Source organism: Alligator mississippiensis, chromosome 3, assembly GCF_030867095.1.
Source record: "Alligator mississippiensis isolate rAllMis1 chromosome 3, rAllMis1, whole genome shotgun sequence".
NCBI classification, from domain to species: domain Eukaryota; kingdom Metazoa; phylum Chordata; order Crocodylia; family Alligatoridae; genus Alligator; species Alligator mississippiensis.
This window is the reverse complement of record NC_081826.1, coordinates 185060882-185086669: the sequence shown is the minus strand read 5'-3', so window position 1 is coordinate 185086669 and position 25788 is coordinate 185060882. Positions and strand designations below refer to the sequence as shown.

Genomic DNA, 25788 nt, shown 5'->3' with positions numbered 1-25788 from the left:
TCTTGGAAGACAGTATGCATAAACAATATATACCTATACTCTGCATTTTCAGAAATGACAAGTGACATAATTTTGAGTGCCCAGTCAAAGACTAACTTCCAGAGGATGGTTGATCATTGCTATCTCAACCAGGGAAATCTTTTTTTTTTAGGATGTTGCAATTTCGGTATATTCTGAAAAAAATATCTGTGTTGCTACATTTATATAGTACTTTAACAGGTCCAAAGTAGGTGATCATAGTCTGCTCAGGGAACCAAATGAAGTTTTGTTTATTTTTTGGGTCAAATGGGGAGAATAAGATTTTGTTTTGCTTTTATGGCATTAAAAGGGTTTTCTTATTAAGTATCTTTATGATACATGCTGTCCCTTTGGCTCAAGCTGTCTGAGAATATTTGGAGCTTTGAAGAACTGTTTCCATTTACAATGATTTCCATTAACTGATTACAGGAGTCTTGATATACACATTCTTTGATTCACAAAGAATGTAGAAATAACGTACATAAAATCCTGTTTCTTCTTCTAGAGTAGGAACAAAGAGCACTACATTTTATGGCTTAGGAATCCAGACACCCTTATGGTGTTTTCTGTGCCCAAGAAACTGTGTCCTTAGTTCTTCTCAGGAAGCTCACAACTGTTTCCCACCCCCTCACCCCAGCTTTGTGTCCTCTAATGCACACAGGTTGTAACATCAATATCTTGGCTGCTGGATTTGCAATCAAGGAAAACCTTCAGCCAATGCAGCAAAACTTCAACCTTCAATGCACCAGGGCAGTAGCAGTTTCTACTCCATACAGGAACTAAGACAGACTCTTTTGCATACCCCTTGACCTTAATAAAGTCCGTGATTTGTACCTGGATCAAAAATCACCTCACAGCAGCCCTTAATATCTCTCAACATAATATTATAAAAGGGGAGGTGGCAAATCCATAGCTAAAACTGCATTCATTTTTTTTAGTAAAAGCAGTTAATAACAAGATGTAGAAACATTACATGTGTTATTCTGAACAAATAGCTACTTCTCTTACAAAAGTATGTGAAGGGACATGCTCTAAACCAGGGTGGGCAATTATTTTGGCTGGAGGGCCACTTAACAAATTTTGGTGAGCTGCCGAGCGCTACAAAGATAGCCTTGCCCCTTGATAGGTGTCCCTGCTCCCTCATTGCCATATTGGGGCCAGAAGTCTGTCCCTTAACCCCTGGCCTTCACCACTAGAAGTCCCTCCCCTTACCCCAGCAGTACTCCTTTTGGGAGGAGAGGATTGCCATTTTGAAAAAAATAAATAAATCATAGACTAAAAAAATCAAACATCTACTATAACTTACTCAATTTTATTTACAAAAATATTTTTGTTCTGATTTACATGTGTATGTAGAAGCAGTTGCATAGTAATTTAAACTAAGTCTTACTCTTGTATACTGTATGTGGCAGTAAGGGGGTGTATGTAAGGGATGCAGCTGGGAAGTGTGTGTGTGTGGGGGGGTGTCTGTGGTGTGGGTATAGTGGGTGGGGTGTGTGGGGGAGGGTGTAGAGGGGGTGGGTGGGAGAGTGAGGATGTGTGTGGGTATGGTGGAGATGGGGGGTGGGAGTGTGTGTGGGGACTGTGGGAGGTGGGTGTGGAAGTGGGTGTGAGAACTGTGGGGTTATGGTGGGGGGGTAGGAGTGACTGTGCGGCCTGTGGGAGGGTCTGGGTGTGTCGGGGGTTATGGTAGGGGGTATGGGAGTATGTGTCGGGGTTTGGGAAGGTGGGTGGTAGGGTGTATGCATGTGTGGTGGGAGTGTCTCTTGGGGGGGTCCTCAGAGTCCCTGAAATGTGTGTGTCCCTGGAGCTGCATACGGTGGCAGTGAGCAGGGCCAGCCCTGCCCAGCCCCATTGCATGCTTCTCCTTGCACTCGCACCCTAGTCTCTGGCCACAGGTGGTGGCAGCGAGTGGGACTAGCCCCACCCAGCCCAAAAGCAATCCTACTCAAGTCCCTGGCTGCATGTGGTGGCAGCATGTACGGCCTGTCTCACCTGGCCCCACAATCTGTGGTTCCCACACTCCTGCCCTAGTCTCTGGCCACATGAGGTGGCAACAACCAGGCACACCTCCACCTGGCCCCATAGTGTGCAGCTCCTGCAGAATGCAAGGCCAGCCCAGCCTTACCCCATAGCACATGGCTCCCCATACTCCTGGCCCCTTTCCTCCAGGGAAGTACCTTGCCCAGTGGGGCCCTTACCTGAATTCCCACACTTGCAGACAGGCAGGGCTGGGAAACAGCCATGGGGTGGTCAGGCAAAAGCCTCAACCAGGCAGAGTCTTTTTGTCTCTCATGCTCCCCAGCCCAGGGCTGATGCAGGTCAGGCCAGGCTGGGGTGTGGAGTGTTTGCTTACCAATCAGAGCTACACCTCCTGCATGGAGGCGCAGGCTTGCAAAGGGGCACTGAGGGCCAGGGCTGAGGGGCCCTGCGGGCTGGATGGAATTGTCTTGTAGCCCGTGTCCAGCCCACAGGTTGTATTTTGCCTACCCCTACTCTAACAGTGTCTGATACAAACAAAAAAGAAAGAGAATGTTTTGAGAACTAGGTTCTGTTCCTTTGATCTGCCACTGGCTTATGTGGCATTAAACACCTCTCTGTGCCTTTTTTCCCATCCATACCATCATGTAATGATACTGATTTCCTTTGCAAAGTGCATTGAGCTCCACTGATGCGCACTTCATTAGAAGTAGGTATTATGGATATTTAGAATGTTTTTACTTTCTAGGTTCCTTATGAGCAACCTAAAGTGTCTTCTGGGAGGGGGGAAGGAGGGCAGTAGGGATGAAAAATCTTTGAGCACCCCAGAAGTATGTAGAGACTAGAGCCTGAAGGACTTGGAGAGAGAAATGCTGTGAATCACTGGGGTCATTAGCTGTAAAATGCTCAGTATTGAGATATGGGGGGAGGAAGCCAAATACCTTTGGAGCACCTAAGCTGCACTGAGATGCTAATAACTTTTCTTCACGCTCCCTTTTTAGGTGTTTATAAATAGTCTAGAAAGGCCTGTAAGTCCTCTATATTGCTAAATGGTCTACCTACTACTGTGCTTACTTCAGGCTGAAGATTCCTGCTTCATATACAGGTTAACACAATGATCAGTCTTTTATTCCTTCTTTTTTAAAAAATCTATATTATGCAAATGTATGCATTTCTTGAAAATAACTGTCAAGGTGTTCGTTAATCACAGTATTTGCTTCTGCAATTGTTGGCCCAGCAGGGTTAACTTAATTTACGAAAATCAAGTTTTGCCCTCTGCCTTGTACATCATCATCCACAATGAAAAGATAATGAAAAGTAAGGTCAGATTCCAAAATAATTATTGCTGGTGATGTTAAATTATGATGTATGAAGCAAAAGAAATATAGCCTGAGTGCTGTGAACTAGATTGACCTCATAGCACTGACGAATAGCAAAATGAGAGCTTGCTTAGATTAGGGAATTAAGTGAGCATGACACAAAAGGCAAAGTGGTAGCGAAGATGAAAATGCTAAAGAAGTGCTAGTGTTAGAGTGGGCATTTATAATATATGTAGGTTGATTGCACTATTTAAATATTAATTCTATCAATATGGTCAGCTAGAAAAGATGTAATGTAGAAAATAATTTTAGCTGTCAACTGCATATCCTAAAATTGTCTTTTTTTTCTTGAATGTAATGTTTTTGACACTTAAAATCTGTTGAATAGCACATCTTCTTAAGTTTCACATTTCAGAAGTCTTATAAACAATATTTCAGTAGGATACTAGGATAAGACCTAATGTTATTAATGGATCTGATTCTTTATGCTTCAGTGACAGGACAGCTAAGAGTTCATTGACTAGCTATGCCAGGAAATATGCCACTACTTTCAATCAGAAGGCAAACTATAGCTGTATGCACATATTCAAACCATCCAGAAAAGCTCTTCCAGGTTGTTTTCCTGATAGAAAAACTGGCTTATATAGAAGTTAAAACAAAGAAACAAAGAGCATTCAGTGTGGATGCTGGGTAGCCGGAGGACCCTAGAGCTAGGAAAAGTTACACATAAAGCAATTTAAATGATCACAAACTGGTTTAAACCTGTAGTAGAACAGAAGTTCAGTGCATTTAAACTGTTTTCAAAATGGCCAAAACTGGTTTACGATAAACCTAGTTGGATGTACTATCAGACTTAACTGATTTAGATCAAACCGGTCTATGTAACTTCTGTCCCAGCCCCCTTCCCACAAATTAATTTACAGTTCCCCAGCATTTCAGGATGTTTGCAGTCCTGGGCTGTGCTGTGTGCTCCAGTGGAGGGCATTTGGCCCTACCCCTCTGCCCCCTACCTGGAGCACTATCACTGCTCTGGCTGACTGAGAAGGGGAAGAGGGGGGAACCCCAGCACTGGGCCCCAGCCAGGGTCTGAATAGCAGGAGGAGTGTTACCTATCTGCTCTATGTTCTTGGGGAACCCTGGCACAGTACTCACCCTGTCTGACTTATGAAGGACTCACCCCCCACATACACCTCTGCCTGAACTGGAACTGATTACAGGGAGGACTTACAAAAGTCAATGAAGATGCAGTGGGAGACACTCCTAAACCCTTCCAGACAAGAGTGATAGGAGTAAGGCAACTCTCCTAGTCTCTTTTACATTGAAGATGGAACAGGGTGGCACTGGCAACTCCCTTAGTCTCATTTACTTTGAAGATGGGACAAGGAGGTGCCTCTATTAGCATTCAGAGTGGAGAACAGAGATTCTAAGGCAAAGACTGCACTTAACTCTGGGACCAGAGAAGAAGGGGACCACTGCAATATGGAGCATCTCTGCCCCAAATGCTAATCAACCCACCTCCACACACCCAGCTCAACATTTATCAGACCAATTCTAGTGATGACTCCTTTATTGGCACTCAAAACACTGAATCTGCCTGTTTGCATTGTGAGCTTCCTTAGAGTAACAGCCGCCCATAGCCAGGAATGATCAGCTCCTATTGTCCAACATATCAAAACAACTCTGGTATACTCCCTTGAGCCATCACTTATCCATAAGCAAACCTAGTGTTCACCCTTGAACCATTGTTTCCCTACAAAACCCCTATCCAAGCTCAAATTTCTGTTCTGGTGCTTGAATCCAAATACTGCACCAGTTCCACTGGGACTTCACCTTCTCCTTCACTTTTTCCTCCTCCTTCTCCTTCACCTTCTCCTCCACTGACTGTCTCAAGCACTTTGTATCTGAAGCTGAACAGCTTGTTTGCAAGCCCTGACAAACACCTGGAGCCTTGACCGGTTCAAACTTCATGGAGTGGTGAAATCCCAACTCTCTCTCTCTCTGTTTAAGCCCACTTTGTAAGCCTCAAACTTGATTTAATCTCTTTTTCTCTTATCTCTTACTCCAGGCATTACTTTATAAACTTGACTTTTGTTAATCTGACTAGATTTGAGCTAGATTTCCCAAAACACCCAATTAAAGTTGTGTAATACTGTAACCATTTTGTTTGTTTTCCCTTGTATGGCTATTACTATTAGTGTAACAAGGGCTTATATAGAAGCCCCATTACTCGGGTAACCGTGGGGAGCACTTGACACAGGTGAAGGGAGTTCACATACCTTAAGAAAGTCAGGGTAATTATGCCCACCGCCACCTTCATAAGCCCAGCTCTGTAGGGTCGTACTTTGCTCTTGGGCACTGGAGGAAGAAGAGGAGACCATGATAAGAAGAAGAGAGAGAAGCAGAGAGCTAATATCAGAGGAGAGCCGGGGATCAGGGATGTCACAGCCTGAGGGTAAGGAGCGGGAACACCTACCCGAGCCCCATAGTTGGCATGGGCAAGCTGAGGAGAACTTGGCGGGTCTTGGAGATTCAAGCAGAGGAACGAACCCTGAGGCAGGAGACTCTGGGGCTGTGCACAGAAAAGGGGAAACCGTGTGAAACCGGTCCCCTCACCAAGCAGACAGGGAGTGCGGTGGGTTCAGCCCCAGACATGGGAAGCTGCAGCGAAGATGCCGCTCTGCCAGGATGATTGATGGTAAGCTCTACATACCATCAATGAGGTATTGGTGGTGAGAGCCCGGCCTGAGCAGAAATTGACTAACACAGCTGGGAGACTCACGGGCTCAAGAGTTAATTAGAACAGCCATATCACTTCCCTGCTAATGAGGCAATTAGCACAGGGGAACTAACATTGTAACCCTGATACAAATAAAGTGAGCACCAGGAAACTAACCATCTGCATGGTCTGTGGTGTTTCCTCCCCTTCAAGTATTAACACTGAACATCTTTCCCTTTCAATCAAAGTTATGGCAGGAAACTTCTGAGAGGAACTGAGATAGACACAGCCACCCTCCCACAACTATATCATTGAAAGTTTCATATACCTGCTAGTAAACTAACTTTTATGGTCAAGCTGGTTGCCATACTCTCTCTCCAAAACTCATTTACTCTTTTTTTCTCCTCAACACCCGCCCTCCCCTTTTTCTCTGCAGCAATGCCTCTTTTACCTAAGCCAAAGATCCCTGTAAAGCCCAAAAAATCAGCTTGGACATGCCGTGTTCCTGTGCTGAGTCCAGAGCATATAAGGGTGTCAGCCTGGAAATGGTGAGTAAACCTGCCTGCTCAGACATGCTCTGTTAACCTGCATTCATGTCTCTGACTGAATTTTATTGTTGCCCTTCTGAACTATTTCTGTGCCGAGTCTGTGGCATATGAGGTGTGTGTGTGTGTTCAACTGATTCAGTAGCTGGAGGAACCCAGCTCCACTGACACTAAGCCCTACAATATAGCTCCATTGGGGATGAGGACCTGCAGAAGGAAGAGATAGAGCTCCATATAGAAACACAAATGATACAAGCAGTACATTGATAGAATTGCAGAGACCCCAGAAACATATCTCTAATAAATGAGCATACCCCAAAGGGACGGGCAAATCTGGTAACAGGAAGCAACACCTCCCAGGCTTCTCCCCCTGCTCAATCATAGAGTGCTGGGTGTGGTAAGGCCCCAGCCAGTCTAGCAGGATGAGGTAAGTGGGGTTTAAATCCCCACCCGCAGCCTGCACTGACCCCCACCTCCAAAGGTTTCCCCCTTGCCACGCTCCCCACCCAAACAGAGAGCAGGGGGCATGGACAGACCCCAGCCTATCCCACCAGGATGAGGCAGTTGGGGGTGGAGTTTAAACGCACTCACTGGCCCACACCAGATGCCAACCAGGATCTTCCTGGTTGGGGGAAGAAACCCCTCCCAGGCTTTTCTCTCTTCTCCCCACCTGAGGAAACAATGAAAGGATTTGTGCTTGTCTCTGCATTCCCACCTGTTTCCCAGACTTAGGTGAGTAATTTAGATAGCTAATGTAAGACTGGGATCCATAGCATGAAGCCACAGCTTAGATTCAGGGACCAAATTTGTCTTTGCATAGTAGCTACTGGTTGGCTGGCTTGTCAGTTATGTTTTGAATAATAACCTAATTCTTATTCATAGATTAATAGATTGTTAGGGGCTGGAAAGAACCTTGCAGATCACTGGGTCCATCCCCTGCTCCCCCTCCCCCCCACACTTTAGGCAGGAAGACAACTGGGGGTTAAGGGAATTCAGTGAGGTGACTGTCCAGTCTCCTTTTGAAAACCTCCAGGGCAGATGACTGCACCACCTCTGGAGGGAGTTTATTCCACAGTCTGGACACCCTGACTGCAAAGGAATGTTTTCCTGGTATTAAGCCTGAAGTGGCCTTCCAGGAGTTTTTATCCATTGGTCCCGGTCTTCCCCAGGAATGCCCTAGTAAACAGTTGTTCACTGAGCTCCTGATGCACTCCTCTGATATAGCAGTAAGCCGCTATCAAGCTCCCTCTCAACCTTCCCTTCTTTAGGCTAAAGAGGCCCAGGTCCCTTAGCCTTTCCTCATATGGCTTGCCGTGCAAGTCCCTGATCATACGGGTGGCTCTTTTCTGGACCCTCTCAACTTTTTCCATGTCCTTACTGAAGTACGGCACCCAGAACTGGAGACAGTACTCCAACTGTGGTCTCACCAGTGCTAAGTACAGCGGGAGTATCACTTCCTTAGTTTTACATGAGATGCATCGGTTAATGCATGCCAGCGTGTTTTTTGCCCTGCTGACCACCGCCTTGCACTGATGGCTCATATTCATGCAATGGTTAGTCATTACCCTAAGGTCCCTTTCAGCCATGGTGCAAGTCAAGCTGTCACCATCGAGCCTGTATGTATGTTGAGGATTGTTTGCCCCCAGATGGAGCACCTTACACTTGGAAGTGTTAAACTTCATCTGGTTCTGGTCTGCCCAACTCTTCAGCCTGTTCAGGTTCACCTGTATCTGCAACCTATCTTCTGACTTGGCCACACTGCCCCATAACTTGGTGTTATCCATGAACTTGGCCAGCGAGCTTTTCACTGTCCCATCCAAATAATTGATAAAGGTGTTGAAAATCACCATGTTCAAAACACTCACCTGGGTGTGAAAGTGTTTATTAAAACACTCACCCAGGAAATAGTAGACCTGGCTTCCATAGCCTTGCAGGAGGAAAAGAATATCTCATTTACCACTTACCAGGAAATTGACCTAACCCCTAGAAAGAAGACAATGCTAGACTGAAGGCATTCCCCATACCTCCTTTTGAAGCTAGGGCCCGAGGCATATGTGAGACTAGGAACTGGAGAAAAAGCAGCCTCTGGCAAGGCTGTTCATAGAGTCATGGAACTTAGGAATTGTCCCAAACAACTGGAAGAGGGCAAACATGGTGCCCATCTTTAAGGAATGAAAGAGGGACAACCCTGCTAACTACAAACTGGTCAGTCTGACATCAGTCCTGGTAAAAGTCTTTGAAAACATTGTCAAGGAGGCCATCAACCACAAGCTTGCAACTGGTGGGGCACTGAGAAACAACCAGCATGGCTTTATCGAGGAGAGGTCATGCCTACCAAATCTGGTGTCCTTTTATGACCAGGTAACTAACCAGCTGGACATGGGACAGGAGGTAAATATCATCTACCTAGATTTCAGCAAGGCCTTTGATACTGTTTCCCACAAAAATCCTCTCAATTATGTTGGAGTACTGGCCTAGACCAGGCTACAGTGGGGTGAGTTGGCAACTGGCTCAGTGGCCAATCCCAGTGAGTGGTAACTGATGGGGTGGCCTCATCTGGGAGGGCCATCTCCAGTGGCATCCCCCAGGGATCAGTGTTTGGGGCTATGCTTTTTAACATCTTTATTGATGACCTGCATGAGGGAGTGAAAAGCACAATGATTAAGTTTGCAGATGAGACCAAACTATGGGGACAGGCATTTACATCTGAGGACAGGACAAAAATCCAGGATGACCTTGACAGGCTGGTTCTATGGGCTGAAAGCAAGGAGCTGGGGTTCAAAAGGGACAAGTGACAGGTCCTTCATCTGGGATGAACCCTTACCATATCTATATGATGGGTGGTGATCTACTGGCTGGCACTGCATCTGAAAGAGGCCGGACATGACAATTGACCAGAGGATGAACATGAGCCACCAGTGTGATGAAGTCACCAACAGAGCAAATAGAATTCTGGTGTGCATCAGCTGATGTGTTGCCAATAGATCCAGAAAGGTGCTCCTCCCCCTCTAGTCAGCATTAGTGAGGCCAGTTCTGGGCACTGCACTTTAAGAAGGATGTGGACAAGCTTGAAAGGGAGCAGAAAAGGGCAACCCACATGATCAAGGGCCTGGGGGATAGGCCTTATAAGGAGAAACTTTGGGACCTGGGTTTGTTTAGTCTGAGTGAAAGAAGGCTGAGGGGTGACTTGATGGCCATCTACAACTATGTCAAGGGAGAACACAAGGATCCAGGAGAGCAACTTTTCAGAAAAGCACCCCCTGGGAGGATGAGGACCAATGGGCACAAGCTAGATGGGGAAAAGTTTAGACTGGAAATACAGAAAAAATATCTTATTTTCTGTATGGCTAACCAAAATCTGGAACACACTTCCAGCAGAGGTGGTGCAGTCACCATCCCTGGCAGTGTTCAAAAGGAGACCAGACAAGCACCCCATCGAGCTTGTTTGAGCCTGTTACCTCCTTCCCATGGCAGGGGACCAGACTTGATGATCTTACAGGTCTTTCTTTCTATGATTCTATGAAATGGGAACCTGTGGAGGGCACTTTTGTGGTGATAGTGGGGGAATTTACTTTGATCTTCACTCCCAGTGCTGTTTATGCCTTTTATCCAATAAAAGTTTAATGTAAACATGTATAAGCATTCCCTGGAGCAGTAAGACCTAAAGCCCAGGTATCCCATACCTTGGGTAAGTGTTCTTACCAGGCTTGCATGTAACAAGTGACTACCAACAGCCACATTTTTTTTTTTAAATCAATGCTAAAGTCAATGCTGCCCATGTATAATACACATGCTCAGAATATGCCTACCAAAATGGGCCCATAGAAAGACTTAGGCCAGCAGTACCCCTGTAGTGAATCCATAAAGTCTTAGGCTGAGATTTCATAGACATTAGGGCTGGAAGGAACCACGGAAGATCATCGAGTCGAGCCCTTTGCCCCAGGGACAGGAAGTCAGCTGGGCTCATAGGATCTGAGCAAGATAAACATCCAATTTTCTCTTGAAGGTGTTCAAAGTAGGTCATTGAACCACCTCTGATGGCAGGCTCTTCCAGACCTTCGGGGTTCAGACAGTAAAGAAGTTTTTCCTTATATTTTGCTCTTTTCTTATATGCCTGTGCTTTTCCAGGCTGAAGAGTCCCATAGCTCACAGCCTGTCGTCATAAGGTCTATTTTCCCGACCTCTGATCACGTGCATGGCTCTTCTTCTCTGGACTCTTTCAAGCTTCTCCACATCCTTTTTGAATTGTGGAGTGCAAAACAGGACACAGTACTCCAGCTGTGGCCTCACCAAGGCCGAGTACAACGCGAGAATGACGTCCCGGGATTTGCTTGAGAAGCATCTATGGATGCAAGCCAGCGTTCTTTACTAGCTGCAGTATCACATTGAATGCTCATGTCCATTTTTTGGTCAATCGTGGCCCCCAAGTCCCTTTCATTCATAGTGCTAGCCAGCGTAGCACTGCTGAGCCTATAAGCATGCTGCAGGTTTTTCCTCCCAAGGTGGAAAACCTTGCATTTTTTGGTGTTAAACACCATCAGGTTCTTGTCCGCCCATTTCCTGAGCCTGTCAAGGTCAGTCTGGATCACTCTCCTGTCCTCAGGTGTAGATGCTTTACCGCAAAGTTTGGTATCAACAGAAAACTTCTGACTCCAATGTCCGTATCATTAATGAAGATGTTGAACAATATAGGTCCAAAGACAGAGCCTTGAGGGACCCCACTGGTCACAAGGCACCATGATGATTGACTTCCATCAACCACCACCCTCTGTGGCCGAAGGCAGAATACTGAAACAATAACTGTTTTTAAAAATATAAGACTAGGGACAGACATTATACAAAAACTGGTTTGAGTGACCAGAAACTGGTTTAAACCTTAACAGAACAGATGTTCAGTGCACATAAACCAGTTTTAAAATGGCTGAAACTGGTTTGAAATAAACCTGGTTGAATGTAGTATCAGACTTAACTGATATGGGTCCAACCGGTTTATGCAATGTCTGTCCCAGACCTGGTTTAAGTTAAATCAGACTCTTTAAGCATCCTGGCATGCTCTCCATGCTAGGTGGGGCTCTCCATTCCACAGCTGGGCTGGCCCCTACCCTCTGTTCCCTGGCTGCAACTCTGGCAGAGACTGCAGGCTTCTGCTCCCCCCTCCCCTCTAAGCAGGGATTTTGCCATCCCCTCTGCCTTATACAGTTGCACAACATTAGGTAGCAGACCATATGCTGGCTATGGTCCATGCTGTGATAGCTGGGACAAAGGCAGAATAAAAGCAGCTAGCTGATAATGTCCCTCTGTTGTTTTCTTAAAGGGGTGATCAATACTGACTCAGTATAAATAAAAGGGGTGATAAATACAAACTCAGACATCAGCCTTTAACATTGTTTTTGCCCTGTGTTTAGCACCTTGAAAAACAATAATGGGGATCTTGAATGTGCTGAAATAAAATGAAAAAGAGAATGATGAGTTAATAACCTAGCACAGCAGTTCCCAATCTGCGGTACATGTAGCACCAGTGGTATGCAGACAACATGTCAGTGGTACATGTTAACAGATTTATTATAATATCTTTATATAACAAAAAATTGCTGGTGTTACTTAAGGTTGTATCATTTTAAACTGGTGGTGCATAATGTGTCAGAGTTTGGGAACTGGGGTTATCAGGGGTGATAAACACTGAACCTAATCACAGCATCCTGCCAGGGTCTGGCCATGCCCCTCTCAGCTCAGCACTGTAGAAGGAAAGGGAAGGCTGCTCTAGCACCCCCTGGCTTCTAGCCTGAGTCACTGCAGGCATTTGCCTGCATGTCTGGGATGTCTGTGCAGTTACAAATTGGCTTAGCCTAGCCAGGTTAGACTAACCTACAAAGTTTGAATCAATTCAGGCTCAAGCCTTTTGAATGTCTGTCCCTAGCTTAAAAGAAAGACTGATAAGCAAATCCATTGGATCACAAAAAGGGTAAAAGGAGGATTTTAAATATCAAATGAACAGAAAACCCAAGTAAGTCCTTAGTCTCAGCACTTAATTATTTTCCTTCACTGACATTTCTCCTAACTATCCAGGGGAGAAGCAGAAAAAAACTAAAATCATAATCAAATACCAAGCCACGTTTGTGCACCATCCAGAAAAGAATTTTCACTCAAGCAGAAAGTATGACTCACAAAAGTTCTCAAAAAAGTTAGAAGGCTAGTACAAGTTATACTAACTCTAACCAAAAAGTCCAAAATAGTTGTTTCTACATTCTATTTGAGCAACTATCATGCAGAAGAGGTGCCTGGATGTTAGTTTTTCTGGTACCAAATTAAAGTACAAAAATTTCTTGAAACATCATGGAGCGGTCCTAGATCTTAGTTTTAAATTCTGTCAATATCCAATAAAGGTATATGTCAAGATAAGGACAACATAGCCCACAAGCAAGCCAGAACCAGCTGGGGATCAGGCACTCAGATGTTGTGGACAGCTATTTTGATTATTTTTTTCTCAGGGGCTGAATATTGTGGGCTATAATAGACCGGGAGTGAAGCTGAATACCAATGAATATTGACATAGAAGAGCTAAAGAGCGCATCCTTTTGCTCCTATCCCTTTGAGGACAACCAGCAAAAGAACTAGGATACAACTGCATGATAATGAACTTAGATTTGCCTCTCTAGAAAGATTTCCAAAATCTCCTTATTTGACCTCCCATCTTGCGTCCCAGGACCTCCTCCTAGTTATCACTAAAACTTTCCAAACCTAGTGACTATTACAAAATAATAGCAGAAATTGTAGAAAAACAACAGAGTTAATCAAGATGTGATCTCACACACATCCTTCTGAACAAATGGCTGTCTTCACAATATCAAGCCACCCCACATCAGAACCTGACTTGCAAGCTACAGTCACAACTTTGCAAAGGATAAAAAGTGCATCTTGTTTTGCAACAAAGGCAACATCCAAACCATGGAATTTCTAATGAACCATTTCCTTCTAAATTGTTTTCTGGAGTAAGAGTCTCAATTCACTCTATGTCAATAGAAGCCACTGAGTAGATGACAAACTCAGACATCAACCTATACATTGTTTTTCAAGGTGCTAAACACAGGGCAACAACAGTAATGGGGACCTTGAACATGCTGAAAAAAAATGAAAAAGAGAATGATGAGTTAATAACCTAGCACAGTAGTTCCCAATCTGTGGTACACGTAGCACCAGTGGTATGCAGACAACATGTCAGTGGTATATGTTAACAGATTTATTATAATATCTTAATATAACAAAAAATTGCTAGTGTTACTTAAGGTTGTATCATTTTAAATTGGTGGTGCACAAAGAGTCAGAGTTTGGGAACTGCTGATAGCACCATGGAAAAGGGGCCTGCTACTAAAAAGCAGACCAGTAGACTATTATACAAATACACATACCTGTGCAAAGTGACTAGTATTCACTTCAGCTTTCGATTCAGCCAATTCAAGGGAGAGTGATTTGATTTGGTGATTCGAGTCACTGTCCTGAATAGTCACTGTCATGAGCCCCCTGATTCTCCCACATTGTCCCAGCCCCCCATGGCTGCCCCACCCACCCCAGCTTTGGCCCTTTAAGAAAAAAAAAACAAAAAAAAAGCCACACACACTGGTTCCTGCCAGGCAGGGGGCAATCCCCTCTGCCCCCCAACTCCCCCATGCTGCATAGGGGGCTCTTCCATGAGCCTTGCAAAGCTTCGAGGCCACTGCAGGAAACCAATGAGTGTGGGGGGGGGGGATTGTTTTGTTTTTCTTGAAGAGCCAGAGCCGCGGTGGATGGAACAGGCATGGGAGGGGGCTGAGGGAGCGGGGCAGGGTCGGGAGGCTCATGACAGAGTCCCCCATGCAGTGTGGGGCATTTGGGGGCATCAGGGATTGCCCCCCCTGCCTGGCAGCACCCGGTGAGTCAGGGCTTTTATAAAAAGCACTGGGGGCAGGGACGGGGGGACAGGCAGGGGATGAGGTCTGGAACCTCATGGTTCCCTCCCCCTTCCTGTAGCTCCCACCTTCCCCACCCCCTACTTACCAGCTCTGAGTTTGGCTCCAGCTCCCTACTGCAGCGGGTGGGGACTGCCCGAATTATTGAAGCTCTGTGAATTGATTCAGACCTTTTAATTGGTCCCCTGATTTGTTTGGATTTGGAGATTCAGCCACCAAATCAGGCTGAATCTCCTCCGAGTCAAATCAGCACCTGAAAGCTTTGCACAGCCCTAATATATATACATACATACATATATGTTAGGGCTGTGTGAAATTTCACCAGAGTTTCATTTCAAAGCTGTTTCAGTGTGTTTTGAGCTTGAAACACTGAAATTGAGATAAAACAAAAGGTTTCAAAACAGCTTCAAAATGAAACAAGGGCACTTGAAATGTTTCAAAAGTTTTGAAATGTTTCAAGTTTTGAAGCTGCGCTTACTTGGCATCAGTGCCAGTCCCAGGCAGCAGCAGCAGTCTCCTGTCATCTGGCACACAGATCCAGTGCCCCACAACCTTGGGAGGGCTACGGGGCAGTGCTGGATTCCACCTGGGGGTGCAGACTCCCGGATCTGTGTGCCAGATGAGAGGAGGTAGCTGCTGCTGCCTGGGACTTGTGCTGGGGAAGGGCCAGGTAAGATTGATACTGCCACCGGTTTCTGGTGGCAGTGGCAGCCTCCTGTCATCTGCCATGCAGATCTGGGGGCCGCACCCCTGGAAGGAGTCTGGCACAGCCCGGCAGCCCTCTCAGAGGTGTGGGCCCCTGGATCTGCATGCTGGATGAGAGGAAGCTGCTGCTGCTGTTGCTGCTACTGCTGCCTGGGACCGGTGCTAGGTGCAGGCTGTGCCCAGCACCAGAGAAGATTGATGCTGCTGATGATCCTGGTCCCAGATGGCAGCAGCAGCAGCAGCCGCCTCCTATTATTCAGTGCATTAGATCTGGGGCTAGCACACCTGGCAGCAGTCCATCACAGCCCTCCTGGGGGTACAGGCCCCTGAACCTGTGCGCCAGATGACAGGAGGCTGCCACTGGGGCCAGCGGCAGCAGCAATCTTCCTGGTGTTGGATGTGAGCTGTGCCCAGTGCCAGTTCCAGGTAGCAGTGGCAGCCTTCTTCAATCCCACATGCATATCCATTGGCCTGCATCCCCAGGAGGAGTCTAGCACATCCCTGCAGCCTTCCTGGGGGTGCAGGCCCCCAGATTTGTGCGCCAGATGAGAGGAGGCTTCGGCTACTGGTAAGTGTCATGAGTTTTGCTTTGAACAGTTTGTGGTATGATTTCCCAGAACCCTCTGCACCTATCTCCTTGAAACTTGGTAGACTTCATACCCTCTGAAGGGGCTACCATGCAATTGTCATTTCTTGCCTGATTCAAATGAAAAGGTTTTAGTCATTTTTATGATTTCTCATTATAGCCTATTGGTGAAACTTCAAAATGCTTTGAAACAGCAAAATGGTTTCAATTAAACAAAACGAAACAGTGCTTCAAAATGAAATGAAATGATGAAATGAAACACTGTCCCTTTGAAATGGTGAAATGGAAATCGAAACAAAATGGTGCTGTTTTTCACAGCCCTAATACACACATACACGGGCTGTGAGAAATAGCAGTGTTCCATTTCAACCAGCGTTTCAATGTTTCAATGGTGGAACAGAGTTCCATTTCAAATTGGTTTAGATTTGAAACAGCTGTTCTATTCCATTTCATTGAAACAATTTCACTGTTTCGACACTGTTTCAACACTGTTTCACCGTTTTGCCCATAGGATATACTGGGGAAGGTCAAAACAGCCTATAACTTCGTCATTTCTGGCCTGAAATAAAACTTTTGGATGAAACTTGCAGGAATGGTAGCCCCTTCTGAGGACATGAAGCCTGCCAAGTTTCAAGGAGATAGGTGCATGGGGTTCAGGGAAACTACACCCCAAAATTATGAAAGCAAAACTTATGTAATGTTTGTGTTAAGCCACATCAGGGTCAAAACTGCAGGCATGCTAGTCCCTGCTGAGACCACAAAGCCTGCCACATTTCAAGGAGATAGGTGCAGGGGGTTCAGGAAAACTGTACCTCAAGATGCAGACAAGCAAAACTAATGACATGGGTGACACTGTGTGTGTTAAGGTGCAGCAGGGTGAAAGCTGCAAGGATGGTAGCCCCTGCTGCAGCCATAAAGCCTGCCAGGTGTCAAGGAGATAGGTGCTTCTGGGTTCTGGGGCCCTGCACCTCTAGGTGCAGAGAGGCAAAACTCATGCACCCACGCTGACATGGGTGCTTGTGCAACTGTGTCTGTCTTGGGGCAGAGGCAGGTGAAAACTGAAGGCCTGCTAGGCCCTCCTGCAGCCATGAAGCCTGCCAGCTGTTGAGGAGATAGGTGCAAGGAGCTCGGGGGCCCTGCACCCCTAGCTGCTGACAGGCAAAACTCGTGACATGGGTGTTTGTGCAACTGACTATGTCTGTCTTGGGGCACAGAGGGGGGGGATACTGCAGGCCTGCTAACCCCTGCTGCAGCCACAAAGCCTGTCAGCTGTCAAGGACATAGGTGCAGGAGAAGTCTGGGTTCCGGGCCTTGCACCTCTAGCTGTTGACAGGCAGAACTCATGACATGGATGCTTGTGCAACAGTGTCTGTCTTGGGGGGGGGGGGCTGTGGAAACTACTGCAGGCCTGGCTGCTAGGCCTTACTGTGGCCATGTAGCCTGCCAGCTGTCAAGGAGATAGGTACAGGGAGGTTCTGGGGCCCTGTACCTCTGACCACAGGCAGGCAAAACTTGTGACATGGGTGGGTGACACTGTGTGTGTGTTCAAGTGTGCCCTTCCTGGCATTGGGGCCTCTGCATAACACAACAGTGTGCCCCAGTATGGCCTACTCCTTCCCTACAGCCTCATCGTAGTCCACCACTGTAAAGATAACATACGTGGCTCAGCACCAGCAGCATCTAAGGTAGCCAAACGGAACTGTCACAGAGCCTTTCTTGTTATAAAGGAATTGACAGCAAGAAGTAAAGAGGTTGTATTGGATATATGTTACTCATGGTTTGTGATGGCTTACCTTGTATTTTTATGTTTATATGTTTATTATGAAAAAAACTGGAATGGTTACAGAAATATATCTTAGGAAGCTTTCAGGTTGAAAAACCTTTGTCAGGCTGAAGAAGTACATAGACTCAATATACACAGTGGAATTCTGACACTGAAACCTGCTAGACAGCTGACTCCCCAGGAACCTCTGCACTTTTGCCTGTGCTGCTACATCCCCCCTCTCCCACCCAGCCTTTCCCTCACCCCCTGATGCCTCCATTTCCATTTTAACTGACTGGCTTTCTTGCCTGCATTGTGTGCTAGGCCAGCCTCTGGCTTCTTTACTATTCCTTCCATCCAGGACCAGGAGACACACCAACTGCAGGTAGTTCCTCAGCCCAACAAAGGGTTTTTCGATGCAAAAGCTGGCATCCCAGGCAGCTAAGCTGAGCTCACTGGGAGCCTCACAACTGCACTGTGAGCATCAGGCCTGTCTAAGACATGACAAGTCTGGGCTTTCCCCAGCCAGGACTGTGTGCATGCATGCATTAGCTGGAGATAATGGTGCCTCCTACCAGCCTTTCACCAGGGGGTCACTGGTCCTGGCATTTATGGGGCTGCCAAGCTGTCAGCAGTCCTACCAGACCTCTCTACCCTGGCAGGGTGCAGTTTTAGTGGTCATGCCCAGGACCTGGGGCTTCCTTTTTCCCCATAGCCCAGCCCATACCTGCAAGTTTATCCTGGCAGGGAAGCAAGCTCATCAGGAACATGTTCTTCCTCTGCTGGCTGGTGATGCAGTGTGGGCCCCCTCCAGCTGAGAGCCAGGCAGTCACTGGTTTTTAAAAAATGAAAGAAGGAAATAGGTGTGGTTGGAGTGAGGAGGGTGGTATTCGGTCCATCTGCACCTGGAGCTTGGGGAACCCCAGAAGCTGGAGGTTCACCTTCAGGAACACAAGTTGCTCCACCAAACCAGGAACCAAGCAGGTGTGGTGGGGTGTCATTACATCACCAGTGATGATGAACACCCTCTTGGTTGGAACACTGGTTGGTGAACAGGCCAGGACGGGTGCTCACGGGCAACTGTAGCCAGATCCAGGCACATCTAGCTATGGCTTGCCCAGTAGGCCAAGGGGGTGCACAGCAGTGGCTCCACATCCTTGGCAAGCTAGGCAGCCACCAAGGTGTGAGTGCACTTCCACCCACTGATTCAGCGTTTGGATGTGGCATATGGTGCCCTTCACCCCTTGTCCCAGCCAGGAACATTGATCCCAGGGAAGTTCTCCATTTGGCTCTGAAGTTCCCTCACTACAGGTATCACCTGGCTAAGGAGGGCATCAGCAGCACTGAGACTCTGTGGCCTCAAGGAAGGGCTTGGGGACAACCAAGATCTGGGAGATGGTATCCCACTCAGCTCAGTTCAGGGGGCCACTGATCCCAATCTCCCCATATCATGGATGGCCTTCTGTTGCTCCACCAGCCTCTTGAGCATCAGGTATGTAGAGTTCCACTGTTCTCCATATGCTGCATGATTTTGTGCTGCTGGATGTTCAGCCATTTTTGTTTATCCCACAACATCTTGCCCTCCTTGATGCTCCAGTGGAAGTAGCCTGCCACCTTCCTGAATTTTGAAATTAGCTTGCTGGTGCCATCACTGGCAGCCCTGTCCCACTTCTAAAAAAAACCAAAAACCTTGCCTCGTTTTGTTTCAAGGCGGTTTTGACAATATCTGTTCCATTTTGATTTCCCTGTTTCAACCTCAAAACAAGCGAAACAACATTGAAACAAAACTGGCATAGAAATTTCACACAGCTCCAATATACACACACATTATTAATATATACACATAAATAAGAGGGTAAAATGTTGGTCTAACTCTTACAAAAATCCTTTACCTCTCCTCACATACATTGTTCCAGTGATTTTAACCCATATACATATATTCATCATGGTCACACCTCCAGTAAAATTACTCTTTAAAGGGGCAAGTATTATCTATGGTGCCAAACACAAGGGTAAGTTTCTCCTGTTCCTGCAGCCAGGGTAGCAAGGAAACCACTAATTGGGATGTCACAATTCCATAAGATCTCAGGTAACTGTGCTAAACAGTGAGGATGTGTCCATGATCAATGTAACCCCTAAAATAGAAGTATTTTTCATAATCCTACTACTTTATGGTAGTAGGGTTCACACTATGACATAGCTATAATGTTCTTAAAATATGAAAGGGAAAATTATAGCAGGTAGAAGGAAAAAAACGATTAATTGGAAAAAAAATATAGCATTGCAACCAAGTACCATGATGCACAGCTTTTCCTCATCAAGAAGGTCTATCAAGTTTATCTCAGGGGAAATACAGTCCACTTGGAAATTAGAGTCTATACAGGAGAAAGAGAGCACATACAGCTTGCCTCAGCTACTTACCAACTAAAAAACCAAACTGATTTAGTTTTATTTTTTTTCCCACTAACTCTTGATTCAGACTTACCAAAATTCCCAGTTACTAGAATATATTTTCCCATAAACCTGAATAGCACATATAGCAGGAATCCAATTCTTTTCAAATAGTTGCTAAGCTTCAACTAACAGAAGTCAGAAGAAGGATTCATTCATCCCATGAATAAAATCAAAATTAAAAAAATATGAGGGTGATTTAAACTAGGAGTAGAGAACAAACAGACCTTGCCATCTGTGAATCTGGATTTGTTAAAACTTAGCATTGCCCTTCAGGATCATTCTTTTCCTGGGAAATTTTACCAGGTATTTAGCATCTCATTTCTGTGATACTGGAATAACAAGTAAACTTAAAATCAAGATACCAAGATAGTGTCCAAAGCACTGAGGTGAAGAAAATTACTTTGGAGCTTGATAGGCTTCACTTTGAAACTTGGACTGGATAACAATCATGTTAAATAGTTAATATGAAAATAATTGTTAAAGTTGACAAAGCAGCAAAATAAAATTCTTATCTCCTTCTACCTCTTAAAAAAAAAAACATTTAAATGTCATGGGGTAGGGACATGTAAAAACAAAACAAGTAGATCACTGATTATCTCTCTCAGTAACTCACAAGGAAATGAAGTACTATCACATCCTTCCTGCTTGCTTTCTCATCATCTATCCTACTTGTTCTTATCTCCTCTTCCCTTCCCATTCTCCCAGTTCCCTCTGGTTTTACTTATTATAAACACAAAAAATGTTGACCTTCCTGAATATGTTGTGACAGCTTGAAGAATGGATCCATTATGTCTAGATAAAGACCCTGATCCTAACGTCCTTACTGCGGCAACTTTAACTCCCATTGAAATCAATGAGTCAGAGCAACAAATGACTGATGGAATCAACAAGGCCTTTTGTCTGAACATGCAGTATAAGACTGGTGTAAGCCTGAAGACATGCCCCAGTCAGATTTTCTCTCTCTCTCTCAGGCACTGAAGCACATTTCCAAAGGGAATGATTCCTGTCAATAGGGCTGCTTCTACAATTGCACTTTTAGGCCCATTCTGCAGGTAAAGTGTACACTGGAGAACATGGCTGCTGATACGAAGAGTCATAATTATAGCAGTTGGATACAGAAAGATTATGGGCTATTAAACCTAGCATTGTAGATTTTATTGTTTTAACTAGAAAGTTGTTTACCTATGAGCCTTGTTACACACTCATTCTGGGCAGCTCCTGGAACTCTTATACCTGAATTGTTCCCAAATTAAAAACTTTAAGTGGCTTACAGTACTAGTTACGTGGTTTAAAGTTACACCACTCCAAGGCAGGATTGCCTCTTGATCTGCAGAACCCAACTCCTGTTCATTAAGGTGAGGTCACTCCCCACAGATGTGTTGCTCAAATTGAAGCAGCTGAAGTTTCACTCTTCTTGCTGAATAGGGTTTTAATTTCAGGAAAATTTCACTGTGTGATTGAGTGGCAATTAAGTTTGGTAAGATCTGTTGAGCTATATATACACACATACATACACACACACACACACGTGTGCGTGTGTGTTAATTAATTGCACAAACAACTGATAGTCCTGTCAAATTGGCAAGTAAGTTCATTGATCTTAAAATTAAGTTGAGCACGAGTGAAGCACTGACAAAATAATCTGAGAACTGTGACAGAGACAGCTAAAGATGAGTTATACTCATGAAAAAAGGGCAGATGTTCCATCACCAAGGAAGATGGAAAGAATATTATACAACTGCATCGTTAGAAAAAATGTTACACACACAAACCTGGATCCCTACTACCACATAAAAATCATCCCAGATTCAACACTATCATTGCTACATAGGCCACATTGAAAGTTAATTACTCTTCTAAGCTTTATCAGCATTGGTGTCTATAAACCACTTAGAACACCCATAAAACGTCAGAGCATTTTTCATTTGACCTGTGTATGACTCATTAGGGATGGGTGAATTTGTTCATTTGAAGAAAAACGTTAATCTATTTTGTGAACTGTTTCCTTAAACTTTGGAAAAGGCAATCTAGACTATTGCTGATATTGCATATCCTCTCAAGTTCATGGATAGTCACATTTTTCACCTGTCTTCAGTCTCTTTCTGGTGAACCTTCTCAAATGACAGATATAATTTCTTCAATTCTCTTCAGGTAAAACCCCATGATTCCTTCCACACCCTCCTGGCCACTGCACCCATTCTCCAACCATGTATTTACAGAAGGAACACTCAAACTTAGCTTTGTCAGAACAAAATATGCATATCAGAAAATTTTAATTTACATTAAACTGTCCATGCCACCCTCTGGAAACGAAGCATCAGTTTGCTCCTCAGCTATGCCCTTAATTTTCAGGCTCAGATTTTAACCCCCTAAGAACTCTGTTTCATTTTCCCGACTTGGATTTTCCTTGCATCTCTACTATTCCCTGTAGTTACTATGGTAGAGTAAAACTTTAAAAAGGAATAACACCTTTATCTTTTATTTAGAATTTAGTTATTGAAGCCACGCTATCAGCCTATGGTCCCATTGTTAGATTGAAGACTGAAAAGCCATCCAAGGCTAACTTGTTCCGACTTCCTGTTTAAGCAAATGACATTGTAAACAGACAGAATGTCTCGTATCTCTATATCTATACCTAGATATAAACGATCTATCAACAACCACATATCACAAGTTCATCTATTCTGTTGACATCTGCTATGCCACTCAAGCTCCATCTTTCTGCATTCTGGACCAGACCCTGAACAAAGATGTGACAAAGCTGGCAGACTACTTCACCACATGGCAGCTCACGTTGAGTCCTATCAAAACTGTATCAAATGTATTTCATCTCCACAATGCCAGTGTCAAAAAAGAATGTAATATCTATATGGGTGGTCGGAGACTAAGGCATGATCCTTGCCCAGCATACTTGGGAGTGTATTTATACAGAACCCTGACTGTCTTGAAGCATCTAAAGAAAACAGCAGCAAAAGTCAAATCCCAAAATAACTTGCTAGCCAAGCTTGCTGGATCAATGTGGGGAGCTGCTGCCACAACACTCCGGACCTCAGCTCTTGCCCTACGTAACAAGTGGGTGTCCTGGGGCCAGTCAGATTGCTGGCCTGCCTACTTGTCTCTGGGCAGACTGCCTGCCTACCTCACCTGCCCAAACTTGATGACAATGATTGAACGATATCAATAAGGCAGGAGGCTGCCCATTTACTGCCCTAATGCCAAGGCCCATATACATAGCTCTGACCTTCCCTTTACTGTGTCCTATGCCTCGCAGATGGCATCCATGTTCCTCCAGTGTCTCACACTGGGACCCAAGCTCCAGAGTCTCACATGGGACTCTCACTCCCCACTGGAGCTTAGTCCCAGCACCTTTACACTGGGCTCTCCTTTTGTTCATCTCTCAAGCCTCCCAGCCCCTACCCATTCAGGGATCCAAGCCCCTAAAAATTCTAGACTTCAAGCCCCCAGCAACTCTGGGCTCCAAGCCCCATTCCCATTCAGGGCTTCAAGCCCCACTCTAGGCTCCAAGCCCTATTCCCTTTCAGGGCTCCAAGCCCCACTCTAGGCTCCAAGCCCTATTCCCTTTCAGGGCTCCAAGCCTCATCCCCTGCCCTACACTAGGCTATAACCCCTTATACCTTCACCCCAGAAACTTCACACATAGCTCCGCACAGACTCAGGGCCCTACCCTCCTGGAGCCACACACTTGGCTCCTTAATGCAGCCTCAGAACTCTCAGTGAGTCTGGGCACTGTCTCTGACCCCTTTACCTGGTCAGGAACCTGCCTCAGGATTCATGATAAGTCTGGGCCCTTGCTTTGTTCTTTGAGGTGTGCTCCCCTAGCCTTTCCCCTCCATGAGGTCACCCACAAGGCAGCAGAAGCTGAGGCTTTCTGGCACCCCATACTCACTCTTCCCTGGGGAGGCCCCAGGTATGACGTTTCCTGGAGACTGCCCCAACACTGGCAGTATCACACCAATCAGCCCCAGCAGGATGTAGTTTTAGGTCATGTCCTAGGACCAGGAGCCTCCAGCCATCCCCGTAGCTTCTGCCCTTACCTCCAAGCTGTTGTGAGCAGCAGCTCCAACTATGTGGTGTTCTCCTGACTGGTAGCAGCAGACTGCTGGCCTTGCTGCTTGGGGCCCTGATCTTATAGGGAACAGCTGGGCCCTGCTCCCAGTCAGGAAATTGTGCCTTACTGAAGATTGCAACCAGCTGCAGGCTGCCTTGCTGCTGCTTATGCCCCTGTGAGTAACAGAGCACACCCTGTTACATGTGCACCTGTCTGGCAAAAGTCATCACACGTACATCTTGTTGACACTCAGATGAATGCAACCATACATTCCATAACTTGAACCCTCTGCTCAGCTCCCCTCCCCTGGCTTCCTGTCCCCACAAATAACACTCCCTCACATCTCCATTGACTGATGATAACCCAAAAGTTGGTCAAAACTATTCATGCTGCACTTTACTCATCACTCTGAAACAACCTATTTAATCCACCCAAGGCCCACATCCCTTCATGATGCCCCTTGTGGAGCAACCTTCCTGAGCATGATTTGTCTGCAGATGCCCTCTGGATCAAGGAATGGGAATCATGAGGAGTCACAAACAAGTTCCTTGTGACAAACCCCACTCAAACCCCTGCTCGCTTTGAACTACCACGGCAAGAGTGGTCCCTGGTAAACAGGTTCAGGATAGGCCAAGGTCCCTGCACAGCCATCCTTCACCACTGGGGCCTAAGTGTTAACCAACTGTGCACTTGTGGAGATGTAAGAACAGTGCCTTACATTACTTAGGAGTGTCCCCTCTACAAACTAAGAGGTGGATTAATAACTTTGAACTCAGCTAACAAGGAGGATATTGCTTGGCTTTGTGGATTTTCATTTGCTAAATATATAAATATACTTAGAGGCACCTTCACTGTCCTTCTCAAGCCTCCTTGAACCTGAATACTTTGAATATGCAGGTGCAATGAGCACTATTTAAGGAAGTCACAGACCACCTCAGACTCAAAATTTCCATGATATATGAACCACTATCCAGCACCACTATCCACGCTTGCTGGAGAAACAGTGACATAGTTTGTATTAAGACTTCTGTAGGATAACATGCCTTCCTGTGAAACAGTGATGGAAGGAAAAAGAATTGCTACAGCTTTTCAAGAGATTCTTCTGGTAGTTTGATGGGGAAGCCCACAATAAAGATAGGAGTGTAGCGAGTGTCATAGCAAACCTAAGTTATATTTTAGGCCTGTCTAACATTAAAGTACGCTAATCTCTCTTTTGGAGTCTGATAATGTTTGCTGGCACACAGCATTACTGACAGAGTAGCTGAGATAAAATATAGCAGAAATCCCAATTTAAACACTGTATAATGTGGATGAAGCTAAACTCTTCCATTACACGAGAACGATATAATTACCACAATTATTTTAAAGATGTATGATTTCCATACCATATCAGGTGGTGGTTTCTAAGTTTGTGGCAGATAGGAACTGCCCCAAAACATTTTATGATCCTCTGATTCAATTGCCTCATCTCCTTTGCCCTTCTTTCCTCTGTCCATGTGTTCTCTCGCCTAGTTTTCCTGCTTTGCTTCCTTCCCTCCTTAACTTGCTCCTGCCACGTATTTTCCTCTATTTTTTTCTCTGCTTGCTCTTGATCTTCATCCTTTTCCATAATTCTCTGTTTCTCCTTCCGTTGTACTGTCCTCCATAGCCTCTAGTTCAGGGATGGGCAATTATTTGGGCCTCTGGGCCAC

General features: G+C 45.5%; 1 long non-coding RNA gene across 1 annotated transcript in view; it reads right to left on the bottom strand.

Annotated features, from left to right (window-relative positions):
* Positions 1 to 24142, bottom strand: part of LOC132249130 (uncharacterized) — a 170565-nt gene extending 146423 nt beyond the window's left edge. Inside the window, exons 1-2 of the long non-coding RNA XR_009460530.1 lie at positions 24084 to 24142; positions 5594 to 5672 (exon numbers count right to left, since the gene is read on the bottom strand). This is a non-coding gene — a long non-coding RNA (uncharacterized LOC132249130). The remainder of the gene's footprint in view (positions 1 to 5593; positions 5673 to 24083) is intronic.
* Between the last annotated feature and the right edge of the window lie 1646 nt (positions 24143 to 25788).